Source organism: Canis lupus, chromosome 19 (assembly GCF_048164855.1).
Source record: "Canis lupus baileyi chromosome 19, mCanLup2.hap1, whole genome shotgun sequence".
NCBI lineage: Eukaryota > Metazoa > Chordata > Mammalia > Carnivora > Canidae > Canis > Canis lupus.
In genome coordinates, this window is record NC_132856.1 from 33,340,325 (window position 1) to 33,362,875 (window position 22,551).

General features: G+C 38.4%; 1 protein-coding gene across 34 annotated transcripts in view; it reads left to right on the forward strand.

The window, feature by feature from the left end:
* The window catches only part of CFAP20DC (CFAP20 domain containing), a 247,113-nt gene that overhangs the window by 40,984 nt on the left and 183,578 nt on the right, over window positions 1-22,551 (forward strand). The window contains exon 4 of one of the 34 annotated variants that reach the window (XM_072785612.1): window positions 20,242-20,303. The exons of 32 other annotated variants lie outside the window; for them this stretch is intronic. The gene's annotated coding sequence lies outside the window, so the exon portion shown is untranslated. Of the gene's footprint in view, window positions 1-20,241; window positions 20,304-21,254; window positions 21,298-22,551 lie in introns of those variants that run through there. One more of the 34 variants, XM_072785611.1, reaches the window with a different exon arrangement.

A 22,551-nucleotide genomic window follows, 5' to 3' on the forward strand; every position in this document is an offset into this window, starting at 1 on the left:
TCAGATTTCTTTGTTGTTCACCATCAAGTTCACATCACCCAGCTTACCTGTCTCCGAGGATGACACCCTTTCATGGCTGAGTTTCTAGTTAGTGCACTAAATTTTAAAGATTTTTTTTAAATTTTTATTTATTTATGATAGTCACAGAAAGAGAAAGAGAGAGGCAGAGACACAGGCAGAGGGAGAAGCAGTCTCCATGCACCGGGAGCCCGATGTGGGATTCGATCCCGGGTCTCCAGGATCGTGCCCTGGGCCAAAGGCAGGCGCCAAACCGCTGCGCCACCCAGGGATCCCCAGTGCACTAAATTTTAGTTCGAAGTGGTGGTATTTTCCATAAATTATTCACCTAAGCACTATCCCAGGTTGTGCCCCTTAAACTTTCTTCCAGGAACTCCCCAAATGGGCCTTCCTTTTTGGAAGGACACAGCTCTCTACTCCACTCTCTGGAAACGTAACCTCTAATATGGTTCTTCACATTCTGTCTAACATCTAATATCCCTCCTATTCTTATGTCTCCATTTCTGACTGAAACCCCCCTACCCCCCACCTCTCACATCTTCCTGGATTCTCCCTGAGTCCCACTGTTTCATAAACTGACAGGCTCTGGAAACACGATACATTTCCAGTTTCCTACATCAGTGTGCCCAAATATCCTTGCAGGTGCCACAGCCCCTCCTTGTCCATCTTGATGATTTACTTCCAGATCTTATCATCAGGTCATTGTTTCCACTCCTAAAAAATTAACACAAGCATCAGTGTCTTTACCATTATCACAACTTTGTTTCTCTGACTCCAGCCTAGTTAGACTGCTGAAAATCTTGACTGGCATTTGGAAGCTGAAACACTTCTTCTTCACCCTGTACCTCTACCTTAAGTTTTATCTACACCCTGTTCCTGGTTATCACAAGGGAACTCATGCAGTTGGAGAGTGCAGCCATAAGTAGCATATGATACAAAAGAGCAAAGAAAGAAAATTCAGCTCTGGTAGTTCTACGTTAAATTACAGAGTTGAAACTGGATTTTCTGGTGTTTTGTGCCTCAATTTTCTCAGCTGCAAATGAGGATATTAAAAGTACTAAATGATCTCCAAAGCTCCGTGGCTTGTGGCAACACGCATTCATTTCTCACTCCTGGCACATACAGGCTACAAGTACAGTGCAGCTCTACTCTACCTGTCTTTTTCATTCCAGGATGCAGGTTGACATGCCATCATCAGGGTCAGTATTGTAATGGAGACTCTGGGTGCATCTTAGACTTGTGCTAGTTGGGTCACATCTGCTCAGTTCCATTGACAAAGGCTATTACATAGCTGTCCCTAGAGTCATTGGGGTAGGGATGTATTCTCCCAGAGGGAAAGGGGTAAGGGTTGTATGTCCATAAAAATGCAGACCACCATTCTGCCTCACAGCCTTATTGTGAAGTACACATACGTGTGAGAGCTCTCTCATATTAGGTGTGAGAGCTTAGAAGGGTACCTGACATATAATAAGGACTCTGGGTCCAGGATGTCATGTGTCATTTTTATTAAATCTTATGCCAGGTTTCTATGCTAAGCCTCTTACATGTATCTTATAGTTTACTTCTCAAAATTGATATTATTTCCATTTTACATATGAATATGAGGTTTACAGAAGATAGGTAAATTGTTTGCAAGGGACAGAATGGGCATTTAAACCAGGCCAATCAGACTTCAGAGTCTTTTCTCCTAACCTTCTAATATTCCAGTAAACATGTATTGGGAAGGTTCTTCCTGACTTTATGAGCCCATTTCACTACTGCTGCTGCAATCTCCACCACCCCTATACCCTGATGGGACCTTGAAGGACTTGCCTATCCAAAGACACATAGCTACCAAAGTTTTAAGACTGGTTCTAATGACCTTCAGATTTGAGTTCGTGTCATTGGTTCCTTTATTCAAACACTATCGAGGTCAATTCCTCGGAAGACTAGGTATGATTGATACCTGGATTCTCTCAATCACGTATTTGGAGAGCTAAATTTGTATATGACTCCGACCTTGCTTTCTGTGGGATCAAAATTGTCTGATTCCTTCCTGGGTCTCCCCTGCCTTTTTCCCAAGGCAGAAGCCAGACCCCACAGGGAATCCATGTAGACATTATTGAGAAAGTTACCTATTTGTCTCTCTTCCTATATCTCATTAGTGGGCAAAATGTCAAATAAAGTACATGGGCATTTACAATTCTGTGAGGCTAGACCTCTCTGTCTACCTTCAAGACTTAGGGTTTGGAGCATTTTCTTAAAAGAACTTGTTCACTCTTCTCAGCCAGGCCAGGGAAGCCCTTCCACCTTATGCTTGGTTCACTTATTGAAAGTATTTCTTCCATGAGATGAGCTTCACAAGAGTAGAGACCCTGTTTCATGACTCTTCTGCATTTTCCCCACAATGCCTCCAAGCTGGGGAGCATCATTACAGGCTATCAGAGAGAACATGGAGAGATGAATTAGGTACAGCCCCTCTTTGAGCAGCACATAGTCTAGGAACAGTCTCTTAGCTCTAAAAGGGAGGTATTTAATGTCTGCATAACTGAATTGAGGATTCAGATTTAAGGAGAGGCGGTACAATGAAGTGGTAAGAGTGTGCTCTAGAACCCAGATTGACTTGTATATATCCTAGCTCACTATTTACTGTCTGAAAACTTTGGGTATCAATTTTCTCATCCATAGGATAGGGATAGTAATAATACCTATTTTACAGGGTTATTGGGAGTATTAAATGTTAGTGCAAGTGTTGGCCACATAGTAAGAATTCAGGAAATCTTAGCTATTATGAATAACAAAATAACACATATGAAAGTACCTAGAATTGCCTAGAACAATGATATCTCAAAGTAACCATCCACAATGAGAATAAGGAATTTATGCCATGATATAAATCAACATCCTTCTTCCTTCTTTGAAAAACTCTTGTTAGGGGAAAATTGTATGCTTGGTGAAAAGGAAGGTGATTTGCATTCTGGCTCTGGCTGTTTGTCTTCTCTGTACATAGTACCAAAAGGTCCACAGACCACATCTCTTGTTTCCCTGACCTACAATGTGGTAGGCAGTCAGTAACTTGAATTATTTACCTTAGGCTGAAAAAACTAAGATGTCTTATTAAGACAAATAAATACAGTGAATTTTGTAGATTTGAAGTTCTCATACTTATTTAGAGTATCTTCAAAGCTACAAATAGGATACACAGCCATCTTTATGATAGAAGTTGTGATTACTTTTCTAGTAGGGAGAGGATAAAGATAGGCTTGTGGAATCATCATGTAAAGTGTAGAATGGGTTTTTTAGTTAATAGGAAGACATAGAGGAGACACCCCCATTTTCCCTTGTCATCATGATTAGCATTTAGTTAGAGTCAAATGTAAAAAGACAAAGCAGTTTTTACAAGTGAGATTTATTTATATAAATAAGTTTAGAAACTGTGCCTATTTACAAAAAAACAAGTATGGTGTTGTTGCCTAGAAAGAAATTAATATTATGTCAACACTTTTTTTTGCCTCCTTTATACCAAAGCCAAAGCAACTTAACATGAATTCATAATTGTATTAGTCTAGATTCTCCAGAGAATCAAAACCTATATTTACTTTTATACTTAATATATTATGCATCATATATATGTTATATATATGAAGAGATTTATCATAAGGAATTGGCTCATAAGGTTAAGGAGCCTGAGAAGTTCCACAATCTGCAGTTCTCAAGCTGGAGATCCAGGAGAGCCTATGGTATAGTTTCAGTCGAGTCCAAAGATCTGAGAACCAGGACATGGAGTAAGCTCCAGTCCTGGTCTAAGGTCAAGTCTTAAGTTCAAATGCAGATGAAGACGAGTGTCGCAGCTCAAAGTCAGGTAGAGAGAATGAATTTTCCTCTCCTCTGCTTTTTCAACCCAGGCCTCCAAAAAATTGCAAGGAGGCAACCCATACTGCAGACAATCTGCTTTAGTCTACCAGTTCAAATGTTCATCCCATCCAGAAACACCCTCACAGACATACCCAGAATGTTTAACCAGATATCTTGGCATCCTGTGGCTCAATCAAGTTGACACATAAAATTAACCATAATTGTAAAATTAGACACAGTGCCCCATAAAGGTGGACTTTTTTGATTCTGGTATACTTTCTTATGAATTTTTTTCCTACTCAAATTAAGTTACTTAGCATGGTTTTGGATTTTAATTCCTTAATTTTGAATAAAACTTGTTCTCTTTTTAATTTCTACAAATAGCATATTTTTATGAGGCATTATTTACATCCATATCTGCTGCACTATAAGTGAAAATTTTAAAAGACATGCCAGTGGTGGTTCTGGCAAGTTTTCAGGAGAATCCTGTTTCTGAGCTAAAAAATAGATTTGGTAGATTATAGAGGAAACCTTTTGAGTGATGGAGCACAGAAAGGTGGGCTGCTTTGTGCAACCGTATCTCCTAATATCCTTCTGAAAATGGCATCATAAGGGTGTACAGTGAAGGTGGTAACCCTCTGTCATTCCAGAAAAGAAAGGGAAATAGGTAGTGCAGTCTGAAGGTTCTCAGAGCATGGAGGAAAAACGATTCAAAAACAGAAAAGTACTGTTTGAAAATGCAAAAGAAAATGGCTATCCTAGGAATGAATTAGATTATTTTTCACAGATAGCCTTCCTGTAACCCTAACGAATAGTACCATAGCTCCACCTACTGCATAAAGAGACAAAGAGGCAAAACACTCCATCAAAAAGAACCTTCTTCTCCCACCTTGGGATTTTCTTTTTCTTTCTTTCTTTTTTAATCTTTTCGTTCTTTACCCAAGCAGTCATTGAAACTGTTATTTTTTTTGTTTCCAATCATCCTTTCTCTCCTCTTCCTACTAATTTCATATTTGAAAGATTTATGGGTATCATTTCAAAAGCTGACATTACAAAGAAAACATAATAGGAAACTATAATTTGATGATTTGGTTGAGGTGTCTGGAAGTGCATATACATAAAGTACAATTTAGATATATATTGCAGTTGAGTAAAATATGTGTGAGAAAGATTGGAGGAGGGGAAAGGCAGCATTGTTATCTGATGAGGAGAAGAGCAGGGGTTTTAAAGACCTGAATTCTCTGACACTAATTTGCTTGGTGCCTTGGGCAAGTTATTTAACTTTTCTTTGTGTGCTGCAGTTTCTCCATTTAAAAAAAAAAAAAAAATGAGGATAATGGCATATGCCTTTTCTCTGCCTCATAGAATTCTTATCAGAATGATAGAAGATCAAGTAATACCCTACTTCTCTAGCCATCATGCTTCCAGCCTCAGCCATCTGTAGTGAATCTCAGAAGCAGGCAGAAAAAGGGCCTCTGAGCCAGGAGGAGAGCATGGCATGCTTTGAGAAAAGGCAAATTCCATTGACTTGGAACTGTGCGTAAAGTAAGCTCAGAGATTCAAAACCTGCGTGTGGTTTTGTGTGTGTGTGTGTGTGTGTGTGTGCGCGCGCACGCATTTCTCAGCTGTAATTCTTCCTTCTCTGTAGCTACCTAGGAAAACAGATTGTAAAATGAAAAGGTAGGAAAGGATGGTGGAGGCAAGTGCACATGTCTCCTTAGAAATTCCCCGGGAAGGTACCTGCGTGAGAGATTCCAGAAGCCCAGCAGCATTTTAAGGAGAATCGAGAGTAAACAATTTACTGTATACCAGTTAATCACACTGAATATATTGGGTCTCTGTTTCAGAGCTTATAGGCCTTAGCAAAAGTTTTCAGAATCACTCTAGAAATGTGTTTTTGCAGAGAAGTTTATGCCACATTTTAGGAAAAGTTTCACTAAAAGTTTCATTAAAAGTTTCATTTAAAGTCTTTTAAAGTGTATGTATCATTTAAGTTAATAATCATTACATACCAATATATCATTTTTTCCTCCATAAGGTAGATATATTCAATACCTTGGTACTCTCTAGACATATTTAAATTTTATTTATTTGAGAGAGAGAGAGCGTGCACAAGCAGGGGGAGCAGCGATGAGGGGTGGGGTGAACCGGCTCCTCACAGAGCAGGGAGCCCAATGTGGGGCTCCATCCCAGGACCCTGGGATCATGTCCTGAGTCAAAGGCAGACACTTAACCGACTGAGCTACCCAGGCACCCCCTTTCCTTACGTCTTCTGATCTGATTTGAACGACTTTCCAAATTATTTAAAATCCCAAAAAAAAAAAAAAAGAAGTTAGATTCGTGAAAACTGATTTTGAGGGCAAAGAGTTATGTGTCTTACAAAATAAAAGTGTAAATTAAATATTTTTCATTGTATTTAGCATTTTATAAATGTTTTCTTTTTTGAGAGTAGGAATGAAAGCTTTAAGTTCTGGATGAATGTTTATGTAGGCATTTTCTTATATACCTTAAATTACTAAGCATTGTATTTTCATCAGTAAGGGCCACAAATTATTCATGTATTTCATATTGAAATGCTTTTATATAACATCTTCATTGAAATACATACTAAATTTATAAATGCAAACTTGAATGAATCCCAGAAATCTTCCTATGTCTGTTGTCTGATGGAGGCAGGCAAAAAGTGATAGCCAATATTCTTTCCCATCTAAGATGGGATAATCTGAGAATTCAAATGAGGTCAGCATAGATCAGGGTTCTCAAACTATTTAAAGTACCAGGTATTTTGTTGTTTTTGTTGTTTAATTTCCTGCTTGTCTAAGATCAACATACTGTTTGACTAATTATATATAGTACTGGTACATAGTTAGGGCCGAATGCCATTCATATGCCTTTGACAACTCCTAACCTGGTCTGTACCCTGTCCAGTGGGATGAGTCCAGTGATCACACACACACTTGGATGTCATAACTGACAGACTGCTATACAAGTTTCTGAATACTCACCCTCAGTTTTGGTACTTGACTGGGCATGGGGTGGTAACAGTATGCTTGCAGGCAAGCACCTTGGAATAGCACTGGATAGATTAGTGATGAACAGCACATGTCCAGAGCTGGACTGCCTAGGTTTGGATTCTGGATTTGCCATTTGTCAAGCATGAGATCTTAAGCATGTCCTTTAACCTCTTTTATGCCTCAGGTTCCTTATTGATGAAATAGGGATAGCAATCCTAACCCATTTCATACAGTTGCAACAAGCATTATATGACTTCCCTTAAAACTTGGTAACTTAAGTTCCCTTACTACCTGTTTAATAGCAGTGATGTTACTAAGTCACCCACGCAGAATTTTGGACCTGCTTGAAATTTCTATATTTTAAAATAAATTTTATTTAAATTCAATTTAATTAACATATAATGTATTAGTTTTAGGGTTAGAATTTAGTGATGCATCAGTTGCATGTATCACCCAGTGCTCATTGTATCAAGTGCCCTCCTCAGTGCCCATCACCCAATTAGCCAATGCCCCCATCCACCTCCCCTCCAGCAACCCTGTTTGTTTCCTATACTTGAAAGTCTCTTATGGTTTGTCTCCCTCTTTGTTTTCATTTTATTTTGTTTTTCCTTCTCTTCCCCTATGTTCATCTTTTTGTTCGTTAAATTTCACATGAGTGAAATCATACAGTATTTGTCATTCTCTGTCTTATTTCACTTAGCACAGTTTCCTCCCATCTATGTCATTGCAGATGGCAAGATTTCATTCTTTTGATGGCTGAGTAATATTCCATTGTATATCTTTATACCACATTTTCTTTATCCATTCATCTGTCATCTGGACATCTGGGCTCTTTCCATAGTTTGGTTGTTGTGGACATTGCTGCTATAAACATTGGGGTGAATATGCCCCTTCAAATCACTGTGTATCCTTTGGATAAATACCTAATACTGCAATTGCTGGCTTTTTTTTTTTTTAACTTTTTGAGGAACCTCCATATTACTTTCCAGAGCAGCTGCACCAATTTGCATTCCCACCAGCAGTGTAAGAGGGTTCTGCTTTCTCTGCATCCTTGCCAACATCTGCTGTTTCCTGGGTTGTTCATTTCAGCCATTCTGACGAGTGTGAGGTGATATCTCATTGTGGTTTTGATTTGTATTTCCCTGATAATGAGTGATGTTGAGCATAGTTTTATGTGTCTATTAACCATCTGGATGTCTTCTTTGGAAAAATGTCTGTTCATATCTTCTGCCCTTTCTTAATGGGATTGTTTTTCAGTGTTGAGCTTGATAAGTCCTTTTTTTAAAGATATTATTTATTTAGTCATGAGAGACACAGAGAGAGAGAGGCAGAGACATAGGCAGAGGGAGAAGCAGGCTCCCTATTGGGAGCCCGATGCAGAACTCGATACCAGGACCAAGGATCACAACCTGAACCAAAGACAGACACTCAACCACGGAGCCACTCAGGTGCCCGAGCTTGGCAATTTCTTTACAGATTTTGGAAACTAATCCTTTATCTGATATGTCATTTGCAAATATCATCTCCCATTCCATAGGTTGCCTCTTAGTTTTGCCAACTGTTTTCTGTCTTGTGCAAGAGCTTTTTATCCAGTGAAGTCCCAGTAGTTCATTTTTGCTTTTATTTCCCTTGCCTCCAGAGACATGTCTAGCAAGAAGTTGCTGTGGCCTAGGTCAAAGAGGTTACTGCCTGTGTTCTCTTCTAGGATTTTGATGGATTTCTGTCTCACATTTAGATCTTCCTTTCATCCATTTTGAGTTTTTTTTGTTGTTGTTTATTTTGTATGGTGTAAGAAAGTGGTGCAGTTTCATTCTTCTGCATGTGGCTGTCCAGTTTTTCCAACACCATTTGTTGAAGAGACTGTCTTTTTTCCATTGAATATTCTTTCCGGCTTTGTTGAAGATTAGTTGACCATAGGGTTGAGGGTCTATTTCTGGGTTCTCTATTCTGTTCCATTGATCTATGTATCTGTTTTTGTGCCAGTACCATGCTGTCTTGATGATCACAGCTTTGTAATACAGTTTGAAATCCGGAATTGTGATGTCACCGGTATTGGTTGTCTGCTTCAGTATTCTTTTGGCTATTCAGGATCTTTTCTGGCTCCATTCAAATTTTAGGATTGTTTGTTCCAGCTCTGTGAAAAATGCTGCGGGTTATTTTGATAGGGATTACATTGAATGTATAGATTACTTCAGGTAGCATAGACATTTTGATAATATTTATTCTTCCAATCCATTAGCATAGAATGTTTTTCCATCTCTTTGTGTCTTCTTCAATTTCTTTCATAAGTTTTCTATGGTGAAATTCCTGTATTTTGCCAACTTGTCTAGAATAATTGTGTTGAAACCTAATTTACTTCTAAGGCATATATTTTAAGCAAACAGATCATGAAAGTAAGTAATCTAAGTCAAGGATATTATTCTGGGGTGGTATGATTTCTTCATTTAATATGAATGGATGATTTAAACATTTAAGAATATTTAATATTCAGTGGATAATTACTGAACATGCCTTTTCATATTCAGCCTCTAGAGAACATCATAAGGTTCCTAAGGAAGTAAGCAGTTTGTTAGTGAGCCTCTAGAGATCACAGTTCAAGAAGTCTGGCTGGAGATGGATATATCTGTTTTCTTAGTCACAAAGATGTCACTTCCTTTTTTTTTTTTAAACATTTTATTTATTTATTCATGAGAGACACAGAGAATGAGAGGCAGAGACAGAGGCAGAGGGAAAAGCAGGCTCCATGCAGGGAACCTGATGTGGGACTCAATCCCGGGACCATAGGATCATGCCCTGAGCCAAAGGCAGATGCTCAACCGCTGAGCCTTAGCATGCTTGGAATAGCAGATTCTAGTCCTTTTGAGTTATCCATTAGTAATATGCTGCTGCCAATGGTGAGTTCTCGGCTTTCATAAGTAACGATTTTTTCTGGGAGAACTGGTGAGTATTTGCTTCTTAGGGAAATGACTAAATTATTGAGGGTGGGACACAATCAGACTTTTTATAATATAGACCAAAAGATACAGAAAATACTATAAATGCCTTCCTTTGAAAAGAGACTTTATCCATTCATTCGTGATTGTGTACCTAGAAAACATATATTTTAGTGTTTTTTTGCTCATTCAGTAATTTAATATTTATTAGTACCCACTGTTTGCCAAGTGGTTCTAGGTGCTGAGAATATTTTCAGTGATCAGAGCAGATAAAATCCCTGTCCTCCTGAAGTTTACATTCCAATAGAGAAGCAGAAAAGAAAACCATGTTTAAACATTTTTAATTTAATTTAAAAATTAGATGTTTATGGGATAAATATACAGTATTAAGAAGGCACACAGAAAGGACTGTTTTAGGAAAAGTGGTCAGGATAAGCACCTGTAAGGAAGAACCATTCGAATGGAGACCCAAAGGGCAAGAACAGGCAACCCCTGTGGAGGGCTGGGAAGAGCATTCTGGCAGGTGGGAAGCGATTATGCCCTCTGTACGGTACCTATGGCCAGACATTTCGAAGAACTCCTCAATAGTGGTAGGCACTATATCTTTTCTCCAGCTGTTTATAACCTGTAGTGGAAGAATACAGAAGTGACTGCCAAAAAAACCCTGGCCATTTCTACTTTAATTTACTATGCCAGTATTTCTGCCTCTTTGGAGTTGGCTAATTTCTTCATCAACTACCACATCCTCCCAGGACCTCTCTGAGGGCTGATCAGGGCTGCAGTTCAGAGTTCCCAAGGCATTGTCAGAGCACAAAATGCATTCCATTTGCTCCTGACTTTATTACATGCTATCCATCAGCTCACTGCAGGCACCTCTCAGGCATTTAATTCCACTGAGAGTTTTTCTCGATACAAATTACTTTCATTTACTGTAATTTTTTATACATTATCCACATGATTAGCTAGTTTTGAAACTCTTGACTAACACCTTTCTCAGAGGTCATAATTCTTTCTATTTCTGCTATGTCTTATGCCTTGCCTTGTGCTTTGCTAATAATGAATCAATAAATTGCTCATTTCTTATCCTCACCCCAGTGAAGCCATATATGGCAAGCATTCATTAAAATTTTTTTCTCAAAATTTTCTCAAAATCCTACTGCTACTACAAAGTTTTAGGTAAACTATGAAAATGAATTTACTTCCTGTGTTGAAAAGGGATCATCTTCTTGTGAAAACTAAGTTCTGGTTAATTTTATTAGAAATAGTATGCAGGTCAGACAGGATTGTTTGTTTTTAAGTTAGTATTTATACGTTTATTATGGAACAGAGATTTATATTATAAAAATTTATCTTCCTTGAGTAGAGTGGGAAATGTCTAGAAAAATTCATTAACGAATCTTGAAAACATTGGTCATGAACTACTTACACTGTCCTCTTTCCATATTTCAATGATACTGAATACCTCTTAAAGACAGGATATGAGTAATGCTGTATCTAGTGAAACTCTAGGAAGAATTTAAAATGTAATCATCATTAGCAAAAATTCTAAAAACAGCATGTTCTTACTCAGTACTTTGGCTTCCTTGCTATCTTAATTCTATATACTTGCTTTCTTTACATAAGATGTGCTACTCTTAGTTCTGCAGATCTAGAGCCAATTATTATCGAATGACCTGAACTCTGTGTCTCACACATCGTCAGCTAGATTTTTTTAAAACTAGTTTCAATTTTAGCAACAGTAAATCTATAAAGGGAAAAAATAAACATGATATAAATTTCAATTTTTTATTGATTTGAGAAATGAAAGACTTTAAAATGTTCACTGACCTTTCATCTATAATTTTCCTTTACTTATGCAGTTTATTGTTAATTTTAGATTGAGTCTTGTTAATATATTATCTACTAATTTCACCTTCTGTTATCTAAGTTGGAAGAAAAAAAATTTTTTTTAAAGCATAGAATGTAAATATTTTAGGAATGATTCCTGTCTGGAAAGTTTACTACAGCTTTGGCAGAACTTGTCAAAATAACATTTGGAAGCATGGGTATTGATATTCTTGGCAAATTATTATTTTTTTCTTCAGGATTCCATTTGCAAAATAATAACAAAAAACATCTTACAAAAATAGGAAGTATATGTTAAATGACAAATAATGATTTAGAAATAGAAAAGGAAGAACACTGAGAAATAATGATGGCTAAATATTGTACAATTATATTTTCCACTTAGGACCAACTGAAAGTACAGAAATACAATAGTTAATAATTGAATGCAGTGGTTTTTTAACTCTAGTATATATAATAATCATCTGCCAAACTTTTAATTTCTGTATGTGTGGTGGGGGAATGGGGCGTATGTGACAGACTCAGATTCCCCAGCATCAACTGGGTGCCCAGCAGTCCAATTCCATTCTGACACAGGCTCCCAGAGTTAGTGTTAGACACCACAGGTTAAAGGCTCAGTCCCACAATACCTCCTACACTTTGGACACTCATTTCAATAGAGTGCCCAGGCTACCCATAATTCTGACAAACCGCTATGAATTGGGGGTTTCTGTGGACCCCCCCCTCCCCAGGTCTCCATGACCTTTAGGTTCAGTAGTTGCTAAAATGACTCAATTTAGGACAGAAAGCATTTGATTCACTACTACTGGTTTACTATAAAGGATACAACTCAGGAACAGCTAAATGGAAGAGGCATGTAGATAAGGTATGGGATAATGGGGTGCCAAGCTCCCAAGCCCTCTCAAAGCACATAGCCTCCCATCACTTTGATGTAGAAACTCTCTTAACCCCATTGTTTAGGGGTTACATGAAGGTTCCTAATTAAGTAGGCACACTTGATTAAATCATTGGCTTTTGGTGGTTGAAAGTTCCAAAGCTTTAATCACATGATTGGTTTCTCTGGCAACAAGAGCCACCTTATTAGGATAAACTCAGGTAAGGTTGAAAGTGTGCTATGAATTAAAAAAAAAAAAAAAATGCCACTATCACTTCTGTCAGAAGTTGCAAGGGTTTTAGAAGCTCTGTGTCAGGAATCAAGGACAAGGACCAACTAAGTATTTCTTACTATCACCCAGACAGCCATTGGGATTATTTCCAAATATTATATTTTCCTTTCAGACATATGGTAGAATTTCACTTTTCCACCCCTTTTGTTAGGTTGGACCTATGACTTGTTTTATCCAGTAAAGATGAGAAGTGATGTGGTCACTTTAGGAGGAAGCTTTGGAGATTAGTGTGCCAGGCATCATGTTCCCATCCCAGTGCTCTGGTGGTTATGGAAGAGTGGACTGTCCTCTTACTATCTGAGTTACTAGACCAAGCAGAGCCTCTTGCTCCCTCCATGGGCCTTGTAGTGTAAACAAAATATAATCTTTTGCTGTTACATTAAGCTTCTGAGATTTAGGGGTTAATTACTATAGGCTAGCCCACCGTGACTTAAAATATAAATCATAAAGTGCTTATTTTCCTGATTTGCTAAGGCTTATTATTAGTAATGAGTGCTGAGTTTTATTGAATGCTTTTTTTTCTCTCCATCTGTTGAATCGCTTGTTTTTAATCTTAATCTGATAGTGTCATGGGTTACATTGCAGCTATTGTCATATTGAAACATCTTTCCATTCTTGAGACAACTCCTCTTGATCATCTTATATGGTATGTTTTTAAGGTTTTATTTATTTATTTGAGAGAGAGCAGAAATAAAAAGAGAGTGTATGAATAGGGAGGAGAGGAGCAAAGGGAGAGGGAGAAGCAGACTCCCCACTGAGCAGGGAGCCTAACACAGGGCTCTGTCCCAGGACCTGAGATGACCTGAGCTGAAAGCAGACACTTAACTGAGCTTACCCAGATGCCCCTTATATGGTATTTTGATACATTGCTAGATTCCATTCTCTATTTTTTAAGAACTTTTAAATTTATGTTCATTAATTAGGTGGTATTATTTTTTCTTTTCCATCCTTATGTAAGGTTTTAGTAAAAAATGTCAAATTTGATAAATTCAGTTGGGGAGCTAGCTTTTACTCTTTTTTCTCATCTCAATCTGTATTGAGTTCCTTAGTAGTTTGATAGAACTTGTCTTTTAAAACTTCGGGCCTTGGTACTACTTTTTGGTGGATGGATTTTTTACCTTCAGTACCAATTGTTTAATGGTTATAGGTATCTTTAGCCTTCCTATTTTTTGAGACAATTTTAATATTTATATTATTCTGGAAAAGTGTCATTTTGTTTTAAATTAAATATCAGAGAGTTATAAAAGTTGAGTTTTATATAGAGTTACAGAGAAATAGATACGTAGTTTTTTATCCTGTACCATATCTAGACAAAGTTAATATTTTCTTAAAAGATTTTATTTATTCATGTGAGATACAGAGAGAGAGAGGCAGAGACACAGGCAGAGGGAGAAGCAGGCTACCCACAAGGAGCCTCATGCAGGACTCAATCCTGGACGCTGGGATCACGACCTGAGCCAAAGGCAGACACTCGACTGCTGAGCTACCCAGGAATCCCTAGACAAAGTTAATATTATATTTTTATTTCTAATATTGTATACTTTTCTTAACCAGGCTTTCCAGAAGTTTTCTATTAATCTCTTCAAAGAGTCAGATTTTTGCTTTAGCTGATACTCTGAAATTTCTATTTGTTATTCTCTTAATTTTTACCTTCTTTCCAATTTGTCAATATATTATTTTCCTAACTTCTTGAGTTTAATGTTTAACTCAAGAAGCTTAATCTTACTTTTTTAATAAGTAATTTAAGGCTATACATTTAGATCCAAATCAAGTTTTTATATGTAGCACTTATTTAACCTTGGCTAGTTTGGAAGTTATACATTCCATTTCTGTTCTTTTGGGGGTTACCTTTACATTTGTAAATTTGTAATCTTCATATTTACCTTAACAAAGTTGAAAATCACAAGCTCATCCCCTTACAAAGCAAGCACCTTATGTATCTTTAACTGCAGTTGCACCCCACTCATCTCACTGTTTCTTCATTTATCTCTCCATTTCGGGTAATTTCCTCAGATCGCTAATTCTTTAGTTGTATCTAATATGTTGTTTTGCCTATCTTTTTTTTAATGAAATAAACTTTTTTTTTTGAAATAAACTTTTTTAAAGTTTTGGAATCCTATTTGGTTCTTTTTCAAATCTGTTATTTATGATATCCTATTTTATTCTGGTTTTAAACAAAATTTTTAGTAGTTTTCAGATTGCTCTATTATCTCAATTTCTAAAGAAGCTCTTATTTCTGATTGTTACATCTGCTGACTCTCCCTGATGGTATTTGATTTCTTTACATTAGTGAGTAACTGGGATATGTGTTTGTCTTCACTGAGGGATGTTTTACCCATGAGAATACCTGTAGCACACAGATTGCTAAAGTATCCCTCTGGAAAAGTTTTGCATTTTCTTTTGGCTACCTCTAGGCTTTTGGCTTCTGGCTCTTTTACTGATATAGGACCAGTTTTTAAATGCCTTTTTTAGCTTGGAATTTCCTTGCCATAAAGGTAGTCTTTAAAGTCTGACTAAACTCACATGCATGGCTTTAAGTCTGGGGTTTTGATTTCTCACAGTAGACTTTTCCTCAGCCCAGAGCCTAGCTAGAGACAAGTGTTTTCATTGCCTGGATCAGTGAGCAAAGGGGACAGTCCTTTCAGGGTCTGACTTTATGCAGGAGTCTCAGTTCTAGCTTGTCATCTTAGGTAAACCCAAGACCATGTCTGCTGTCCCCTCATAGGCATTACAGTCCTGGGACCTCTGCCCAAAATTGTATATATACACACACATGTATTAGGATCTGATCCTTGTGTTTGTTTAGGCCAGATCTCTTCTTCCCTTTCCCACCCAACACACTTTGGCATTAACTCATAGCTGATCAGCCCTAGCTTTTATTTCCTTTTCATTTGACACCTCATCAACATACTCTTCCATCATGTAAATTCCACTTTTTTCAGACTGTGTGTTTGTAGCGGGCAGAGAATATTCATTCATTAGCTCAGTCCACCACATTGATAGAATCCTTTACTTTTTAATAAAGGAAGAATAATGGTTACCAAAAATACAGTAATGTAATAATAATAGCCAACAACTGATAGGCCAAATCAGGAGTGAGAGTGAGCTAACTGGGGAAAACTGCCTAAACATTCTTTCATTTAATACCCATTCAGCATGTACTATGTAAGATTCCAGACACTGCTCTAAATCCTGGAGTTACAAAGATAAATAAGATCAGAGTCTTTTCTCTAGGAGTTCATAGTCTATAGGAAGGAAGGATATCGGGGGTTCCTGGGTGGCTCATTCAACCTCTCCCTCTGCCCTTCTCCCTGCTTGTTCTCATTCTCTCTCTCTCTCTCTCTCTCTCTCTCTCTCCCTCTCCCTCTCTCCTCCCTCTCTCTTTCAAAAAGTAAATAAAATGTTAAAAAAAAAGAAAGAAAGAAAGAAGCATATAGAACAAATGGAACACAGTGAGAGAAATGATAACAGAAGCATGTATAATTTCTGTGGAGCCTGTAAGTAAAATCCAGTTCTCTCCCATCTTTGCCTTTTAGAGTTAGAGATACTTGATAAAATAATGTTTCTAAAAGTTGTTATAGAACAAGTGAGAACTTCTAAAAGGTAGGGAAGACATTTTAGGACAAGAGCAGATACTTGTAAAGGCCATCCCACTGGTGGTACTTCAGTTTGGCCGGAGAATTAGGAGTAAGTAAAGAACTGGTGGCAGAGGAAGCCAGAGAAATAGGCACAGGTTTTCAGACTTGATTCTGTATCAAGTGGTTTGTCGTGTTTATAAATTAGGAAGGTAATGCTGTTAGTTTTGTCTTTCTACGGATGTGTTAAGATGCTGAGAAGAAAGCTAGAAGGCATGAGCCAAGTTAGGAGGCTGTCATAGGCCACTGATGATGGATTTCAGAAAGCATGAGTAGAAGTGAAGAGTAAGGAGGAGTGGATTTCAGCAATGGAGACTCTCAGTGAAGATTTTAGAGTTGATGTAAACAGAGACCAGAAAGGTGTTAAGTAAACCGAAATTTATTGAGCAGTGACATATGCCAGACATTTTACCAAATTCCCTTAGCTCATGGTACTCTGTAAGACAAGTGATAATTTATAGATGAGAAAACAGCCTCAGTAGCCCAACATCACACCTGTGGGGCTGTAACCCAGGGCTGTCTGGCTCCCAGGCTTGATTCTTTCCACTCCTGCCTCTCTGTAGGGAATTTTTTATTATTATTCTAATCATTTTTTTCCATGGAAGTCTGCCTCATATTGTAGTCTTATAAAGTGAAATGATGAGCAATTCAAGAGTCTCTAAATAACTATAATTTGAAGCTTCAAATTACTTCTCAACTGTAAGCTAATTAAATCTTGCAAGGCCAGCCCCTCTAAAGTTGAAAACGATTTGGCATCTCTTTCCATGTCATTAGGCTACATCTATCTTCACAGTGTGACGATTCTGCACCTTGCATTTTCTGTTGGTCGACATGTGGTTTGTGGGGCGGTGGGGCAAAGGGTAATAATTATTCCCATCCCCTCTGGTGAAATTTATCAGAAACTAATTCAGAAGCTGTGCTCTCATCACCAAGCTAGTTCACAGTTCAAAAAACAGTGATCATTCAGGGATGTCTGACAAATACGGTGTCACCATAAATTGAAGAACTAGAAAGCCAGTAGCAATTATTGGTGGTTTATCACAGGAGAAGTTCTTTTGGGCTTTTCAAAAGAGAGGCTTTATATGAGTAAGTAGAAAAGATCTGATTATAATAAGCAAGATGGAAAACTATGACCAGCTTTCCTGCCAACTGGACTCTTCCTTTTTCTACCACCTGAATGCCCAAGCGTTCTTTCCTTTTTTTCCCTTAAATACTAATCATGAGGACTAAAGGAACACTGAGAGGCAACCATAATGTTCAGAAATAGCCCAAGCTCACTCCTCCTATCATGCCTTACATAGGAGTTAAATTGGATTTCTAGGCAAAGGGTGAGGACAGTGTACATCCTAATGGTTTAGAGGACAGATGCTAGAGCCAGACTGCCTCGAGCTGAATCTTGGTTCTGATGCTCACTAGCCATGTGATCCTAAGCAAGTTGCTTACTGTCCCTGTGCCTCAGTTTCTTCATCTATAAGGTGGAAATAATAAGACACATCCCATGGGGCTGTTTGAAGATTACAATATAATATAAAGAACTTAGAACAGTGGCTGGCATAGAGTAAGCCCTATGTAAGAGTTTATTATTATTACTATCATTCTTGACATTTATAAGCAGTAACTTCTATTTCAGTGTGTTAGGGTGATTGTTATTAAGCTTAGATAATAAAATGTTTGATTTCTTATTTCCAATAAGCAAATTTTTGAGTAGAATAAGAATAGACTGTCTCTTTTATGCTTACCCATTACGGTGTTTTGCCCTGATTTTGTAGTGTAAATCTTTCAAATAGAAAAGATTTAAAACTTAACTGTAAGTTCTAAAACTGGTATCTAAATTGAATATGGCTTTTGTGCTTTTAAAAAGTGTATTTTCTTTGTTCAATTGGAAACCATTTAGTGCACCCACATTCCTTCTGGTTTAAGTAATCTAGAAAAAATTTAAATGACTACAAAGGTGGGATTAATCAGATTTGTGATTGGTGAAAGAAAGTTGCAGACAGCTTCCATGTAGCAAGTGTAGCTATTTTAATGGATGTTCCAGACTTGTCCATAGGCCCACCCAGTTGCTGCACTGTTCCACAGATGGCCACTTAAACAATTTAATGTCACTAAAATGGTTCTAGTAAAGAATTCTTTAAAAGAAACTGCAATAATTTATCATTTTGAGCTGTCTGAAATACCATCATTACCCTAATAGCGCATGGTTAGAACATTTTTCTTCAAAAATTTTTTTTTCTCTCCCACTGGCTCTCCTTCTTCTGTTCCGACCCTCTTCTTTCCATCTGTGTATTCCTTTTGCGTGTTTGTTTGTTTCAAGTTTTTATTTACATTCTAGTTAGTAAACATATAGTTAATATTAGTTTCAGGAGTACAATTTAGTGGTTTATCATTTACATACAACACACAGTGCTCATTACATCAAGTGCTTTCTTTAATTTCCATCACCCATTTAACCCATCCCTGCCCACTTACATTTATCACCTCAGGTTTTTCTCTATAGCTAGGAGTTTCTGTGGTTCGTTAATACCACTAATCAGGCTTAAGTTTCATTCACAGCATCTAGCCTGTACTAGATTTCCTTACCTTACCCTGCTGGCCTTGATTTAAGAAACATCTGTCTTCAAATCTTACCCTTTCTGAGTCGGTTTTGGTAACTTTTAAGTAACCTTTTATTCAAGTTCTGAGGGCTACTTGCTTGTGAGAGTAGGGCATCTTGACAGAAGGATCAACAATACAGAGGCTCGGGGGTGAGAGGACTGTGGCACTGACTTTCAGAAGGGATGTGTGCAGTGAGCAGGTCCTTATAGAAGGTGCAGCGTGCTGTACCATGTACCACACTCTAGCAATGGCAATGGGCAGCATGGTTAAATGTATCACAAAGGCACCACGCTTCCTCAGTGATGTCCACAGCAGACAGTGCTAATCGATTGTGGCAACTTTGCAGTCCTTCTTGACAGAACACTCCAGTCACTACCAGTCATTTGACATTGGCACTTAAGATGAAACCTATTTGCCATCTGGGATACAATTTTTGCAAAAAAAAAAATAATAATAATAAATAATAATAATAATAAAATTTTCTTCAAATGGATTTTTCTTATGTTGATTCTCCATTAAAAAGAAGGAAAGAAAACCTGAGAACAAAACATTAAATCTCAACTTTGTGAAGGCATTTCTTTTTGGGGGGGGGGTAGTATAATATGGTTCAGAATATCAGACGTCTCAAGCAAGCCTTTAGCAAGTACTAGATTCAGTCAGTTCATAGCTGATTTTTTTCTGACAAGTGCCTGAAGTATTCAAACTCAGTGCTGGTGCTTAACATGAGATCAATATACCGTGGATACCAGACTGAGTTGACGTTCTGTTATAGAAGTTCAGAACCTGAATTTCATTCTTGTCATACTGAGAGCCATCCTCTTCTTGTGTAAAGGTGGATAAACAGGAGTAGCCCATTTCTCAGAAGCTTTGATTATTGCTGAAGTACGTGGATAAATGCTTTGTTATAACCTCAGAACAAAACTTAATCAATTACCAGCTAACACATAAAGGATAGAAATGACTTATTTTAGACAGTGCTAAGCATTTTCCATATATTATCACATTTGATCCCCATAGCAACTCTACATGGTAAAGCCTACTTTTATTCCTGGGTTAAGATGAGAAAATTGGAAGAGGTAGCCCAAACTTGCCCAAATACTATAGCTAATAAGTGAGAGAACCATGATTTATGTTCAGATAGTCTGACTGAAAAGCCTGTTCTCTTGACTTCCACATTGCCTTTCCTTCACTTGAATTGCAGGTTTTCTAATTCTCCTTGTCTGAAGGTTCATATCATCCAGTCCTTCCTCTTGCTCCAAAGAGGTAAGCCCTTTGCCACCTTACTAGCTAGTAACTTCTAGAGCTTGAGGCTTGGGGAAGGTACCTGGTAAATCATAGCCTCACCACCATTACCAGGATAGTAAAGAACCCCACTTAAAGTTAGGCTTAAAGAATATAGTAGGAATGCTTTAGAAGCTGGGATTAGAGTGGATATTTCAGAGGTAGCCAAGAAGAGGTAGAGATTTATAAGAATTGAAACCCCCAAGGGCACCTGAGTGGCTTAGTGGTTGAGTGTCTGCCTTTGGCTCAGGTCATGATCCCAGAGTCCTGGGATCGAATCCTGCATCAGGCTCCCTACAGGAAGCCTGCTTCTCCCTCTGCCTCTCTCTGGGTGTCTCTCATGAATAAATAAATAAAATCTTCTAAAATAAAGGATTGAAACCCCAAGGAGTACTTTTCCAGTGAAGCCAGCCATGTTTCTCAAAATGTGGTCATTGGAACCCCTGCATTAGAAGTGCTAGAAAGTTCCCAGTCCAGAAATATCTCCCCCATATTGCTTTGTTTTAATTTTACAAAGTTAGATTTTTCTTAACATTCATATATCTGGGAAACTGAACTATGTGGTCATCAGATTGCTTTCAGTTGAGGAACAGGAATAAGGAAGAGCCTTTGGCTTCTGAAGCTTAGAAAGAAAATGGGAGCATAAAGGTCAGGGGTGAGAGGGTTTTAGAATGCCAAGGGAGTGGGGAAATCAGAAGGTGGCGTGGCATAAGGACCTTGAGAACCTGAAGGGTCAGAAGGTAGCTGTAAGGGTCCTGATGAACCTGCCTTGTGATCCTCTTTGTTTGGGGTTTGATTTTTTTTATGTTTTATCTCTCCCTGCTCCACCCCAGAATAAAGAGCCTTGTAGGTCTTGGTGCTCCCTCACCTATTTCCAGACCCTTTCCTTTTGAGCTCCATTAATTCCAGGAAGGAACCACTCATGCCTCTCCCCGTGAGGTCCCTGAGAGCATGGCGTCCACAGGCAAAACTGCACGTAAGTGACAGGCCCCTCTCCCCTCCTTGCATCCATCTTCTCCCACCTCATCCAGGTTCTTGTGCAGGTTTCCAGCTGCCCTTGGCAGCAGGGTGGAGTGGGGAGAGACAAAAGGGGAAGCATGAAGCAGCTCGTCCTTGCCAAGGGGAGTGAGTGTGACACGGTATCCACTGGTTTTCAAATCCACTGCCTCCTGTCATCCCTCTTCCCTTGTCTTTATCATCCCAGATATCTGATAAGAAGCTATAAAACTTTTACCAGAGAATAAATGATGTCCAGAATTGTGCCATCCCCAAAGTATTGCCATATGATCACTGTTTGTGACACACAGGATACCCACAATGCCAGTATGTCACCTACAAGCACAGTGTAGTTTCCTGGCCATGATGAGGGCTCAGTGCTTGCCCAGGATGGCTGATGTCATCTTTTTGAAGTTATTCTGTAGGGGGGCCTGAGTGGCTCTGTGGTTGAGTGTCTGTCTTTGGCTCACAGTATGATCCCAGTCCCGGGATCGAGTCCCACATCGGGCTCCCTGTGAGGAACCTGCTTCTCCCTCTGCCTATGTTTCTGCCTCTTTCTCTGTGTCCCTTGTGAATAAATAAATAAAATATTTTTTAAAAAATAGAGGTTATTCTGTATTTAGTGATTACTCTCGCTTATGGAAAATATTTGCTTCAATGGTTTCACCTCTTTTAATTCCGATTGCAGATCTTCATACATGCACATGGGAGTTTCTAGCTGAAAAAGACTAATTCAGATATTTTGGTCCTATTTAAGTATCAGACAAAAGGAGGGCAGCAGGCGTTCAGTTTAGCAACAGATGACATGAAAGAGGCTAACCTCCTGTTTTCACAAGAACCTTGCAATTAGGTATTAGCCAGCCCCACTTTACAGATGAGGCAGCTAATGCTTTGACGGTTCATTACTTGCTGAAGTTTCACAGGTAGTAAGCAACAGAACCAGGATTTAAAGCCAGCTCAGCCTATATCCATGGCCAGGGCTCACTCCAGTTGCTCTTTTGGAATGCCAGGTGATGATAGTAATGGCCCCTGTCACATAGACAGCTCTCCTCTGCCAATGCTGCTGCTCTTCCTTCTGCAGGAAGGATGACAGTGTCATCAGGCCTGCTAGCAGCAACTAGCGTATAGGCAACTTTCTTTTTCAACCACTGTCAGCCTTCCGTTTTTCCTTGTTTCTCCCCTATTTCCTGGTGTGTGTTTACTTCCACTTTTACTTTCTTTCAGAATTAGGTAT